Genomic DNA, 3,316 nt, shown 5'->3' on the forward strand with positions numbered 1-3,316 from the left:
CCAACGTACATCTTCACTCTCACTGTCACTCTCAATGTATATTCTTGGCTAAATTACATCTGTGGTCCCTTAACTTAATTTCAGGTAACGTTTTAGTCCTTTATCTTTTTTTTTCCCGAATTAGTCCTTTATTCCTAACAATATCAAATAAAGTATGAAAATATGAGTTTATTTGAACATTTGCGTTACGAATTTGATTAAATTTGTATTATATTGAAGAATATAATTAATTTTATGAGTTTTGATTGAATTTTTTTTTTGAATTTTTGTATAAAAAAGGATAACATTGTTGAAATTTTAAAACATAAAATATCAAATTGTCACTTAAAATTAAAATAAATGACCAAGTCGGGAAAAAAAAAAGATAAAGGACTAAAACGTTACCTGAAATTAAGTTAAGGGACCACAAATGTAATTTAGCCTATATTCTTTTATCTTCTTTACCTTATTAACATCCCTATTGTAAACCATGTTACAAACTAGTTCTTTGACTCATCTGGTTTATTTTTTTAACTTAATAAAGAAATTACCTGTAACACCTTTGCACTCAATAAAAAAGGTAGAAGAAATTCTTTCCTTAATCATACATTGAAAAGGTAGAAGACATTATTTCCTTAATCATACATTGCTTAAAATTTGTTACAAAACAATGCAAAATCCATTTAAAATTTGTTGCGAAATAATACAAAATCCAGAGCTCATATTTATCTAATGAATAGAAATATTCACCGTTTTACCTATAAATTGAGACAACAAAAAAAAAAAAAATCAAGGAATGGGGAGATGAATTTTTAAATAGACCGGAGACTAAAAAAGAGAAAAAGTATAGAAAGGAGAGTTATTTTTATTTATTTGTTTTTTTGTTGAAATAAACAGATCATTACACACAACCAATCAAATGAAGAAAGATCCAACCCATAAGTATACTCAAACCCATTTTAACAACATTGCATTAAAGAGCAGAGAACTGCAGCCGCACACAACTTTAATCTTCATCGGCATCCTGAAAGGCATGTATTTTCTCAATCTTTCGTTTCAAACTGCATAATATTATTAAAAGGTATAAACTTTAGAAACTTTGGATTTTGTGTTTGTAAAGGTTGTAATGGGTGGTGGTCGTGTTTTTGTTTGAGATGATTTTTTGTGTTGTGTGTTGGAAATTTGAAATCTGTTTTGACAGCAATTTTTGAAAGTCTGCTTGGTTATAACTGTCATGTTTTCTTGACTGAAATGCCTTTATTCCAGTTGTTCCTCTATTCACCTGTTCCTCTATCCAACTGCACAACTGCACGTTAACTACACATTATAACTGGCTTTATTCTATTTAATTAAATGTCTTGCTATATTTATTACATTTAACATAAATAATTTCATTTAGTATAAATAATTATAAATATAATTAACTAGCAATAAATATCATTTATTTTATGTTATAACAAATTTTTTTCTTTTTGGGTGGTGCTATTTAATATTAAAATGAATTATGTTCCATCACTTATTATTTTTAAAGAGACTTTGTAATTAATATTTTTGGTTCTATTATTAAAATGTGTTGTTGTTATCAAGTCATATATTTTGTTTATTGCTATTTTGTTTTTTGTGTTTATTACTGATTTTATTTTGTAGAATAATTTAAATTTATTTAATATTTAGAATCAATTTTTTTAAGTTCTTATAAAGAAAACAAATATAAAATTGTAATCAAATATTTAAAGATTAATTATATATGATATTTGTTAATCTTTGAGTTTTTAGGACGCAACTGGGGACAACTTGATAGTTCTAAAACTAATCTTCCCAAATATATAAATATACGAAATTTAGTCTAAATTGATTAATTAGATGTGACATCTTTTTAATCTTTTAGGACTCAAGTTGTGACAACTTGATAGTTCTAAGACTCGATTTTAAATTAACCCAAAATCGACTTTTAAAATTTGATTAATTTAGATGGACAATTTTTTAATCTTTAAATTTTTGAGACATGAGTTGTACAACTTGATTGTCCTAAAATTCACATGTTTAAATAATTACTCAAATCAAACAAACTCATTTTTTTGTCAAAATAATTTTTTTAATAAAACAAATTTTCTTTAAAAATAATCTATACATCCGCATTAACCAGGAACTATGTAGCTTTGATTTCTCCATAGCACCGAGAGATACGTAGGAGCAAAATCATACTCTTATCAAGAACATTAATAAAAAACTTTTTTTTCAACTCTTTCTAAACACACTTTTATCTAAAAAAATCATATTTATAAAAACAATTTATATTTATATTTAATTATAAAGAGAAATAAATATATTTAAGTTGATATAATTTTGCACAATTAATTATAGGTAACTGTATTTTAACGGATGTCATAGGGTGCTAATACCTTCCATACGCATAATCGACTCTCGAACTCAAAATCTGGTATCTAAGACAATTTTTTATTTTTTAAGGGTTTCCCAATATTTGCCTTATTTTAAAATAAATTTTGGTGACGACTCTATTGAATTCGAGGAAAACTCGAAATTTTATGCCGCGACAGATATGATCCATAGTTATAGGTGGGTGAGGGTGAGATATAGGTGGGGAAAGGAAGGGTGAGATATAGGTGGGGAAAAGATGGATGATGTGGTATTGGATATTTGGGTAGGTGTATGTGGAGGGTTAGAGTGGGAAGGTGATAGAGTGGAGGTAGGAAATTCAATATTGACAAGGTAAAAGTTTGATCCATACCTAAGAGCGAGCTTTTTTCGCTTCCTTATGTTGAGGCTAGCTTTATCCTCATTAGCATTTTCATCATCTTCTTCTTCCTCTATCACGAACATACCTTGACTACTTTTTTCCTTTTGTTCTCAAACTCCTGAGATGCCTTTGGCAGAGGAAAGCAAACCAGACGCATCATTTGACCTGAGGTATACATCCTTAAATGTTCTTGAATTACCTTTTTGTTGTTTTCCTAAATGATTTAAGTGAACAAATCTCCAACAAAAACATGGTCGCCTTGAGATCCATTGGACTGTCCTCAGAGCCGTTGAACTTCATTACTTGGTTTTATGAAGTCTTTTGCATCAATAAGTCTCATTTTGATGACATTTTGAATGTTGAACACTGGTGCATAAAAGGATACCAAATGTTCTTCTTGAACAACTCGTCTTACTTCCTCTAGGGCCTCAATGAAACGGGTTGTCATAAGCATAACTGTGAAAAGTTTTCCGGACTTTGAGTTGATGACCTAGGACTTCATGTGCTCAAGCACCAAATGTGGAAAAATTGTCCTAATCTTTCGGGAGATGTTTCCAGGTGCAAACACAAGAAAGGGGG

This window comes from Cicer arietinum, chromosome 3, assembly GCF_000331145.2.
Source record: "Cicer arietinum cultivar CDC Frontier isolate Library 1 chromosome 3, Cicar.CDCFrontier_v2.0, whole genome shotgun sequence".
Classification (NCBI taxonomy): Eukaryota; Viridiplantae; Streptophyta; class Magnoliopsida; order Fabales; family Fabaceae; genus Cicer; species Cicer arietinum.